At 34.1% G+C, this 11,887-nt stretch overlaps 1 pseudogene; it reads right to left on the bottom strand.

Annotated features, from left to right (window-relative positions):
- Nucleotides 1-9,998: 9,998 nt before the first annotated feature.
- Nucleotides 9,999-10,569, bottom strand: LOC100583158 (annotated as a pseudogene).
- Nucleotides 10,570-11,887: the final 1,318 nt, after the last annotated feature.

The following is an 11,887-nucleotide window of genomic DNA, read 5'->3' as shown; positions in this document are numbered from 1 at the left end:
TTTGCTACCACTAGATGAGCCTTACAGAGATCTTTAAGGGAGTTCTAAACATGGAAGCAAAATAAAGATACCTGCTACCACAAGAACACACATGGGTATATAGCTCACTGATACTCCAAAGCAACTACACAATCAAGATTACAAAGCAATAAGGTACCAACACTGCGATAGGATGAAAACCTCCTACATCAATAGTAACCTTAGATGTACACAGTCTAAATACACCACTTAAAAGGCACGGAGAGACAAGCTGGGTAAAAAAAAAAAACAAAAACAATAGCCAGGCTTCTACTGTTTTCAAGAGACCCATCTCACGTCTCACATATAGTGACACCCATAGGCTCAAAGAAGTGATGAAAACAGAAAACATGCAAACAGAAAACAAAAACGCACACAGGTCACTATTCTTATATCAAATAAAATAGTCTTTAAATCAACCACATTAAAAAAAAACGACAAAAAGGTCATTACATGAAGACTTAACTATCCTAAGTGTGTACTTAGCTAACATTGGAACACACAAATTCATAAAAGAAGACTTAGGCAGCCATACAATAATGGTAGGAGACTTAAACACACCACTGACAGTGTTAGATCACTGAGGCAGAAAATAAATTTTGAACCTAAATTAGCCACTTCACCAATGGACCTAATAGACATCTATAGAATACTTCACCGAAGAAACATAGAATATACATTTTTCTCATCTGCACATGGAGCGTATATTAAGATCAACCACATGCTGGGTCATAAAGCAAGTCTTGATAAGTTTTAGAAAAATCAAAATCATACTAAGCATATTCTCAGACCACAGTGGAATAAAAATAGAAATCAATGCCAAAAAGATTTCTGAAAACCACCTAATTACATGGAAACTAAACAACTTCCTCCTGAATGACTTTTGGTAAACAACAAAATTAAGGCAGAAATTTTTTAAAAATCCTTTTAAGTAAATGAAAATGGAGATAAAACATACCAACATCTCTGAGAGGCAGCAATAGTAGTGTTAAGATAAAAGTGTATAGTGCTAACTGCCTACATCGAGAAGTTAGAAAGATTGCAAATTAACAGTCCAACATCGCACCTACAAAAACTAGAAAAAAAAACACTATTTCTATCAAACTATCAACATCATCTTTCACAGAATTAGAAAAAAAGTATTCTACAATTCATATGGAAAAAAAAAGAGCTCAAACAAGCAAGGTGATCCTATGGAAAAAAAAAAAAAAAAGCTGGAGACATCGTATTACCTGACTTCAAACTGTTTTACAGGGCTGCAATAACTGAAACAGCATAATACTGGTACAAAAACAGACAGGTAGTGTTGCAGGAAGTCAGGGACCCCGAACAGAGGGACTGGCTGGAGCCATGGCAGAGGAACACAAATTGTGAAGATTTCATTTTAATATGGACATTTATCAGTTCCCAAATAATACTTTTATAATTTCTTATGCCTGTCTTTACTCTCAATCCTGTTATCTTTGTAAGCTGAAGATGTATGTCACCTCAGGACCACTGAGATAATTGTGTTAACTGTACAAACAGATTGTAAAACGTGTCTTTGAACAATATGAAATCAGTGCACCTTGAAAAAGAACAGAGTAAGAGCGATTTTTATGCAACAAGGGAAGACAACCATAAGTTCTGATTGCCTGCGGGGTCAGGCAAAGGGAGCCATATTTTTTCTTCTTGCAGAGAGCCTATAAACAGATGTGCAAGTAGAAGAGATATTGCTAAATTCTTTTCCTAGCAAAGAATATTAATATTATTACACTGGGAAAGGAATGCATTCCTGGGGGGAGGTCTAAAAACAGCTGCTCTGGGAATGTCTGTCTTGTGCAGTTGAGATAAGGACTGAGATATGCCCCGGTCTCCTGCAGAACTCTCGGGCTTACTAGGGTAGGGAAAAACTCCGCCCTGGTAAATTTGTGATCAGACTGGTTCTCTGCTCTTGAACCCTGTTTTCTGTTGTTTAAGATGTTTTTCAAGACAATATGTGCACTGCTGAACATAGACGCTTATCAGTGGTCCTGCTTTTTCCCTTCGTCTTGTTCCCTCAGAAGCATGTGATCTTTGTTAGAGCCTTATTAGTAGTTCTGCTTTTTGCCCTTTGAAGCATGTGATCTTTGTACCTAATCCCTGTTCTTACACCCCCTCCCCTTTTGAAACCCTTAATAGAAACTTGCTGGTTTGAGGCTCAGGCAGGCATCACGGTCCTACTGATATGTGATGTCACCCCCTGTGGCCTAGCTGTACAATTCCTCTCTTTATACTGTCTCTCTTTATTTCTCAGCCAGCCGACACTTATGAAAAATAGAAAGAACCTATGTTAAAATACTGGGGGTGGACTTCCCCCAATAATGTAGACCAATGGAACAGAATAGAGAACCCAGAAGTAGAGTCACGCTCTTACAACCAATTGATCTTTGAAAAAGTCAACACAAATAAGCAATGGGGAAAGACTCCCTATTCAATAACTAGTGTGGCAAACACTGGCTATCCTATGCAGAAGTGTGAAACTCGATGCCTACATATCATCATATACAAAAACTTACTCAAGACGGATTAAAGACTTAAATTTAATACCTGAAACTATAAAAAAAATCCTAGAAGAAAAGCTAGGAAACACCATTCTGGACATTAGTTTTGGGAAGGAATTTATGACTAAGTCCTCAAAAGCAATTGCAATGAAAACAAAAATTGGTAAGTGGGACTAAAGAGCTTTTGCACAGCAAAAGAGACAATCTATGAACAGAAACTATGAACAGACAATCCATAGAAGGGGAGAAAATATTTACAAACTGTCCATCTGACAAATACCTAACATTGAGAATTTATAAGGAATTTAAACAAATCAACAAGCAAAAAGGAAATAGTCCCATTAAAAAGTAAGCAAACTGAGAAGATAGGTAGTGATATATAAAATTTCTTTTTTTTTAAAAAAAAGGGAGCAGAGGACCTAAAGAGACATGTCAAAAGAAGACACAAGCAACACCAGCCAACAAATGCTGAAAAAATGCTGAACATCACTAATCATCAGAGAAATGAAAATCAAAGCCACAATGAGATATCATCTCACACCAGTCAGAATGACTATGATTAAAATGTCAAAAAACAACAGATGCTGTTGACTTTGGAGAGAAAAGGTAATGCTTATACACTGTTGGTAGGAATGTAAATTAGTTCAGCCACTGCAGAAAGCAGTTTAAAGATTCTTCAGAGAACTAAAAATAGAACACAGTAACCCAACAATCCCAGTACTGTATATATATATATATACACTATATATATATATACACACACTGTGTGTATATATAGTGTGTATATATATATACAGTATATAATCCACACAGGTGGACTGGGTAAAGAAAATGTCGTACCTATACACCATGGAATACTATGTAGCCATAAAAAAAGAATGAAATCATGTCATTTGTAGCAACGTGGGTGCAGCTGAAGGCCATGCCAAATACCATATGTCCTCACTTATAAGTAGGAACTAAACACTGGGGACACATGGACATAAAGAAGGGAAAAATAGACACTGGTTAATACAAGAGCAGGGAGGGAGACAGCGGTGCAAGGGTTGGGAAGCTACTTACTGGGTACTATGCTTGCTATCTGGGTGATAGCTTCATTTGCACATCAAATCTCAACATTACATTAAATACTCCTGTAACAAACCTTCGCATGTGCCCCTGGAACCTAAAATAAAAGTTGAAATTAGGAAAAAAATTGAGAATTATATCAACCACTAGGATAAATAATTTGGAGTTCTCCCAAAGCCCTGCTCTCCAAAAAAATTGTCATGATTTGACCTGTTTTGGAGTTCCCTGGAAAACACCACTCAGTGTTTGTCTTTTTTGATCTATTTCAAAACTTACTGACTGCAAACAGCTTTTCTTGGGGGGCATTTATAAAAACAATCAATGGCATTGCAGTTTTCTGAAGTGCTAGTAACAGTTGGAGCAACCAAAAAGCTTACCACATTCTGAAAAGAAAAAAATTGGTGAACAAGATGCCCACAGAAGTCTATGAAAAGCTACAAAATAACTGGGAATCTAGTACGCCATTCTGCATATGTGTAGGACTGTCCATATGCCTGGAAAAGACCTGAGAAGTCCTAATCTCATACCTCTAGCTGACCTTGAGGCTTTGTGCAAAGACGAGGTAAAAGCTGAAGCAGAATTATAAACTGGCTCCTTTATCCTTGAAGGCATGCCCAAACAAGACAAAATCCCTGGTAAATAATGGTAGATTTATTGGTTCCATGCATTTAAGAAAATCTCTGTCCAATCACTAGCTGACCACTAAGCTAACTGAGCAGAGATTTCAGAGGCTCCACATGATAAAGAGTATAGAATTAGTTTAGAAAATCACTAAACAGACCAAAAGTATGAAAAATAAGCAACAACAACAACAACAAATAGTAATAAGGGGCAGATTCTGATTTTGAAACTTACCACATTGTATTATTTATGAAATCCAGGTTTTATTAAAAAATATGAGACATGCAAGGAAACAAGGAAGTATGACTGATATACAAAAACAACAACAACAAAAATGCAATCAATGAGCCCAGCTACTGGGCTAATTACAAAGACTTTACATTTGCTATTTTAAATATTCACAAACAACTAAAGCAAGCCATGTCTAAAGAGTCAAAAGAAAGTATAAGAATGATTCTCACCAAACAGATAATGTGAATAAGGAGATAGGAATTTTGTTTTTAAGAAAATAATCAAATAAAAATTCTGGAGTTGAAAAGTATATTAATTGAAATAAAAATTCAGTAACAGGGACTCATCAGGGAATTTTTTTCTGGCATAAGAAACAATAGCAAATTTAAACAAAGGTTAATTTTATTATCTAGTCTATAAAAAAAAATAAATGAAGAAACATGAATAAGACCTGAAAGACTTCTGGGACAAAAATCTGGCATACAAACAAACATAGGCATAATGGAATTCACAGAAGAGCGAGAGGGAAAGGAGCAGAAAACATATTTGAAGGAATAATATCTAAAAATGTTTCAAATTGATGAAAAAAATTAATCTACACAACTAGGAGCTCATTATTTCCTAGGAAGATAAACCCAAGAAGATCAACAGCCAACCACACAATAATTAGTCTGTCCAAAGTCATAGACAAAGAAAATTTTGAAAGCAGCAAGAGAGAATTGACCTTATTCTGCACATGGCATTCTCAATAAGATTAACTGTTTGTTTCTCTTCAGAACCATGGAGGCCGGAAGACAGTGGTATAGTATGGTCAAATGCATGATCAAAGAACTCTATATCTGGCAAAATTGTCTTTCAAAATTAATGGAAAAATTAAGGCATTCTCAGACATACAAAAAGGCTTTATAGATAGAAGACCCTCCTACAATAAATATAATAAGGGGACTCCTTCAGGATGAAATGAAAAGACTTTAGTTACTTGAATCCAAATGAAAAAGAAAAGATCACCAGTAAATGTAACTATATAGATAAATATAAAGAACAGTATAAATTTATATTTATTTGAAATATTTTTTATCCTGTTTATTTAGAAGATAACTTTATAAAGCAATAAATATAAAACTATGCTGATGAGATTACAGTGTATCAAATATAATTTGTATGACAAAATAGCACAAGGAAGGTAGAATGGAATTATTGATGGCTGTTGAGAAACCTCTGTTCTTGTCTCCTTGTTTGAAATAATTTAATCAAGAGACACACAGCAAAGGAGATGCAGCATAGAACAGTTTATCGCAAAGGAGAAATAATACTCTTGAAAGTTAGGTTCAGAATAGACAATACACCCTGAGAGATGATTTGAATTGGACTGCTTGTGAGGATGAGACAGTGCTGACTGTTACTGGGGAAACTCCCTTTATTGGAGTCTTATATGATTATTCATAAGTGGATTGGAAGAGGTGTTACTAATAAGCATGTTCTGAGTGGTCCTGTGGGTGCACATGTGCAGTAGCTGTACATGCTTGTTCACACATCATATGTCTCATTAGCACCTTAAATCTCCACATAGGGTTGTGATTTTTACTATTACAGTGAGCAAAGAGTCAGTCTGAGGACAGGTAAAATCAAAATGTGCATGCTCTCTACAGGGGAAATTCCTTACTGTAGATAGTTGTGCTTGAATGAGTGAGTTTGACTACAATGTGAATGCTGTGGTTTATTATATTGATTGTGCAGTCACCATAGTTGCCACATAGCGAGGACATTTTTACTTCCTTGACTACTTATTCTGCCTCAGAATGAAGCTGTATAGAAATAAAGATTTTATACTATTGAAGTCAACTTGGTATTAATCCAAGCAAGAAGTATATAAATTGAGATGTTAATTTTAATTTTCAGGGCAACCACTAACAAAATAACTCAAATATAGTAAAAGAAAAAATAAGGGTATTTAAATTATACATGAGAAAATATAACTAATTAACACAAAAGAAAAAAGTGATAGAAAAACGGAGGGGAAAAAGATACAAGACATATAGAAAATAAACAGAAAAATGGAAGATATAAATCTTTCTTTTCAGCAATTATATTAAATGTAAATGGATTAAACACTCCAATTCAAAGGCAGATTGGCAAAATGAAAAAAAAAAGAAAGAATGAGCCACCTATGTGTTATCTATAAGATAAATATTTTAGATTAGAGACACAAGTTGAAGTTAAAAGATATATAAAGATATTTCATGCACATAGTACCCCAGAAAAAGCTGGAGTAGTTATATTGCTATCAGGCAAAATATTAAGTTTGTGACATAACTATGTATTACTTTATAACAAAAATATTACTATAAGCAAAGAAGGACATTTTATAATAATAAAAAGGTTAGTCTTTTAAGAATACCACATTTAAATAACTGAGATTATGCAAAGTATGTACTCTAACCACAATAGAATAAAATTTTACATCGATAACAAAAGAAAATTTGGAAAATTACAATTAGTTTGAACTTAAACTATATAAGCTTCTAAATAACCAATACATCAAAGGAGAAAGAATAAGGAAAATAGGAAGTACTTCAAGATGAATAAAAACACAACCAAAACTTATGGCATACAGCTAAAGCAGTGCTTAAGAGGAAATTTATAGCTGTAAATGCCTGTATTTAAAAAAATTAAAAGTCTTACATCAGTAATCTAAACTTCCACCTTAAGAAACTACAAAAAAAAAAGAGCAACTAAATCCAAAGTTAGCAGAAAGAATAAAATAACAAGAACTACAGTGGAAATAAATAAAATATAGTACAAAAAAGAGAGGGAAGAAAACCAAAAGTTGATTGAAATAATCAAGAAAATTGACAAACTTTTAGCTAGACTGATTAAGAAAAAAAGGAGGACTTAAACTGACAAAATAAGGAATGAAAAAAATGTACATTATCACTGCCTTTACAGAAATAAATATTTTACAAAGGAATATCATGAACACCTCTATGGCAACAAATTAGATAACCTCGATGAAATGAACGAATTCCTAGGAAGACACAAACTAATGAGGCTTATTCAAGAAGAAATAAAAAATCCGAATAGATCTATAACAATTAAAAAAAATTAAAAAGTAATAAAGAAGAAACCCCACAAAGAAAATCACAGGACCAGATGGCATCACTGATTAATTCTACCAAATGATTAAAGAATTATCGTCAATCCTTCACACACTGTTCCACAAAGTAGAAGAGGAAGAACTAGTTCCCAACTCATTCCATGAAGCTAGTATTCTCTGCCACCAAAACCAGATAAAGACATCACAAGAAAAAAAATAGAACATAGACCATATTCCTTATGAATTGAGATGTAAATATCCTCAAAAATAAACTGAACTTGAACTGCCCATGGGAGACTTTCCTAAAGACCCACAATATCATGAACACAACATTTTTTATACCATTATATTTAGGACTATTGTAGAATAGCAGCAAATAAGTACATATGTATGTATGTGTGTATTATATATAACTATACTATATTATTATGTATTATACATGTAACAATTATAGAAGATTGGACAAATCTAGTAACATCTAGTTAATATTCAATTTATTACAAATCTAATAATAGCTAATTTGTTGTTTTTATTTAACAGTAATGGGAGCTGAGACCAAAAAATATGTGAGTTGTTGAAAGTCATTTAACCCCTACATGATCAAGTCTGAATTTGAACCCAAATATCCTAGACAGTACTTCTCTGGAAGCTGGTATTAGGTGGATATTGAACCAATTTTTCATTTGTCTCAGATCTCAGAAAATGTAAAACTATTAGAAAAGGATATTAATATTGTACATAAAATAAGGGGCAGACATTTCTTTTTCTTCATTTTATAATCTAGAAATAAAACCTACATAGGAAATTTATATGCATGTTTGTATGTTTGTTAATGTGTATGAACATATATTTTATTTTCAAGGAAGAAATTATTTTCTAAATAAGGACCAATCTCTAATCCTTAAAGTATCCATAAGAATGTGATTCAACAGGTTTTGCAAAATCCTAGTTCAGATGTAACTTAATCACTAGTCATTATTTTGGTGTGGGCCATACTTAGAACTCAAATGTTCAGAATTCTTAGCCAACAAGATAAGTCCTTGACAGATTGTAATGGACTTGTCTATTTTATTTTATTTTTTAAAAAACCCAGTGTTGAAAAGAGAAACTTGGTTAGAATTTCCATGATTTTTTATAACGGCTAATTTGGAAGAAAAGGAAACAAAAGGCTGTGAATAAGGAAGATTAAGTTATTCTTTTATGCATCCATCTATTCCTTCATTTACAAAGTATTTATTGAACATCTATTATTTGTCAGGCATGCTGGAGACAGGCCGTAAACAAGACAGCCAAGTTCTCTATCCCTATTTTACTGCGGGAGAGAGAACCAATAAAAGATCACGAGGAGACAGGATGAAAGAAGGAAACTAGCCAAGTTACTACTAAGTAGCGCAACTGAGAGATATCTGTATTATCTGACTGACCTTATGAAGGCATCAGTAGAGATGGAAGGACGCGACTGAGTATGAGAAATGTTTGTAGGCTGAAAACAAGTAGTATAATTTGTGTATTATGTTTATTTGTGTTATTTCATATTGTTTTATGTTTCATATCAGTGATGTTACTTAAAATATGCTTAACCACATATCTCGATTAAAGCCAAATATTATTTGCTCTTCATCATTGTATACTTTTTAAGTATTTTAGTGATAACACATTTTAATAAGTTTATTAAATCATCTTCAAAGATCATCTCAAACGTGAACTTAATGGAACTTACTTTGTAGATTATTAACTTTCCAAGTCACAGAAAACAAAATGGAGAGAAAAAAATCTCAGATTTGGTAAGTTGCTAGATACAGAGAACTTTGGTTCTGTCTTTCTGCCCTAAATACAAGTGGCTGAACATTTTTAAACTTAATGCCTAATAATGGAAATGAAAGTAATACCATTGGTATTGGTGGTTGTTTGTATTTCTGCTAGATGATAAGTCACTTGAATGAAATGACCTAATCAATTTTGTGGTATGGACACAGAAAATAACACCCATGGTAACAAAGATAAATACCTAAAAGAGATTGGAAAAATCACTGATAGGCTGAATTTATATTTTTCAAATGATATGCATATAATAAATTAAAATGTCAATATTTTAAAATAGAGTCACAAATATTTATTTTATTTATTTATTTGTATTATTATTATTTTTTTCCTCTGAAGTCCTTGCCCCTTATTGGGCAAGGGGTGAGGGAAGCAGACAGACCAGTTGGACATAATAGACAGGTATGTGAGGACAAAATGCTATCCGAAAGCTAGCCAACCCATACTCCCATGAAATGGATGCTAATGCCCTTCAAACTCTGGGCATTGGTTTCACACACATCGTCTTCCAGGGATAAAAGAAGGGGTTCTTGTAAAGCTTCTTGTTACCCTCAACCATGGAGGCAAGTTCTGAGTTCTGGTTTTCCTAGGACACTAACTCTAGTGTCCCTGTTACACCAGTGCCTGTGTATGGCCTCCCAGCTCAACCAGAAATTGACAGAGAAGCATGTATATGGTGAAAAGATATACATATATTTAGAATTAGCCAGCTGGACTCAGTTTAGATGATCCCAATTTTGTTCGCAACATCCAAAGCATCGTAATCAGGAGCCAGTTGAACATATGCCTTCTTCTCTCCATCAGGTCGAATCAGGGTTTTGACCTTGGCCACATCAATGTCATAGAGCTTCTTCACAGCCTGTTTGATCTGGTGTTTGTTGGCTTTAACATCCACAGTGAATACAAGTGTGTTGTTGTCTTCTATCTTCTTTATGGCCAACTCAGTGATCAGAGGAAACTTCATGATAGCATAGGCGTCAAGCTTGTTTCTCCTGGGAGCGCTCTTCCAAGGATATTTGAGTGGCCTCCAGAGTCGCAGTGTCTTGGGCCTCCGGAAGGTGGGTGACGTGCAGATCTTCTCTTTTTTTTGTGGCCGTGGACACCTTTCAACACTGCCTTCTTGGCCTTTATAGCCTTCGCTTTGGCATCGGCTTTAGGAGGGGCAGGAACTTCCTTCTTTGCTTTTGGCGCCATCTTGTGAAAAGGATATTTATTTATTTTAAATAATTAGTTTCTCTCTTTGCACCTCTTGAGATTATCAGAGAATGGAAATAAGATGAAATAAATTTAAATGATAAAACTAACATTTAAAAGTATATTTTGATTGTTGCATCCAGCTTGTAAGTATTGAAGAGCTGTAAGTTATCTAGTTCTACACAAAGCTCAGTGAATAAAAAGCATAAGGCAAAGCACAACTTTTCAGTCTATCAGAAAAAAAAATATATTGAAAATGCCATGTGCGAAGTGTATGCTCCATTCAAGGTGTTGAAACCATCAAGCCTCGTGCAAGCTCTTTCTTAGCTTCTGTGACACCAAATAAGCCCTGCTATATGTCTTGATTTACCATGAAAGTTAAGTGTCACATTTTAGGCAAATAAAAATTATTAAAATTTGACAGCTGGCAAATTATGCTAACATCTGGTAACAAATCATTCTTGACAGTTCAATAGTACACTTCTTATTGCATAGCTATTAATATTATAAACAGCAAAATGCAAAAATTATAGCACTCAACTAACATATTCCCTGGAGTCATAGAAGGAATGCACTGTTTATCTTAATATGTAAGAAATGTCATCTTTTCACGTCTGAGGTTTGAAGTAGATTGGAACTGAATAACTATAAACATGGGTGGCATCATGCAGTGCCACAAGCTAAAAAGAGATTTGAAAATTTCTGAATTTGGAGTGACATGATGATACACTTACAGTATGTGGGGGGAGTAGAAAAAGTAGTAAGAATAGATTGTAACCAATAATAGTAACGATAAAATGACATTACATGCTTATTCATCACTCATCTGGTATAATACCACTTTCTTGGTTAAGTTGGCTAATAGTTATATATAACAGAATTTCTAACTGGTGCTTTAACAAAATCAAGTTCTAGAATCTAGTAAGTGGTTAATTTTTATATGGCTCAAATACCTGGCATTGGGATATGGATGTTCCTTGCTGTCACCCAACTTCTTAAAGGAGGGAAAGGAATTTTACTTTCAGCTTTTATTTTGATAGTGGTGGTTTCTACCCATAAGTCACTCTCATTCACTTATAAGTGTTACAAAAAAAGGAATATAATACATAAAAATATAATCTTAACCAAAACTTAAATTGTGTTTACAAAATAAAAGCTGAATTGGGATGTGGGCATCTGGATTGTAGCTCTGGCTTGGTGGTGTAAAAATCTCTGTCCCTCCATGAGTGCAATTTTTTCAATGTTTTTTCTTTTTCTTTTTAACTTTTATTTTAAGATCAGGGGCACACGTGGAGTCTTCTTATATAGGTAAGCTCAT

The sequence above is a fragment of the Nomascus leucogenys genome, chromosome 21 (genome assembly GCF_006542625.1).
Source record: "Nomascus leucogenys isolate Asia chromosome 21, Asia_NLE_v1, whole genome shotgun sequence".
NCBI lineage: Eukaryota > Metazoa > Chordata > Mammalia > Primates > Hylobatidae > Nomascus > Nomascus leucogenys.
The sequence above is the reverse complement of the archived record's forward strand: the minus strand, read 5'-3'. Positions and strand labels throughout refer to the sequence as shown.